The following is a 329-nucleotide window of genomic DNA, read 5'->3' as shown; positions in this document are numbered from 1 at the left end:
TTTCTAATTATTATTTTTAAAAAAATGTTTGATTTTTAATTAGTTCCGAGTATAATTTTATTTTCGTCTTTTACATCCATGTTTGAATGCAAATTTAAATACCAATAAAGTAAACAAGAAAATCTTATTGGTACATTTATTCACATGAGTTAACATATATAGTTTATTTAACTTGTGAATTTTTTTTTACGTAAAACGAATGTAAAAAAAGTGTTACGAATTTAAGTAACAATGATTTAAACATATGTAGCTTAAGATAGTAGTGTTTACTTAACTAGATTATACCCAGATGTTATTACTAAAGAAAATATTGCTGTGGTAATACGCAT

This window comes from Arachis ipaensis, chromosome B06 (genome assembly GCF_000816755.2).
Source record: "Arachis ipaensis cultivar K30076 chromosome B06, Araip1.1, whole genome shotgun sequence".
Lineage (NCBI taxonomy): Eukaryota > Viridiplantae > Streptophyta > Magnoliopsida > Fabales > Fabaceae > Arachis > Arachis ipaensis.
The sequence above is the reverse complement of the archived record's forward strand: the minus strand, read 5'-3'. Positions refer to the sequence as shown.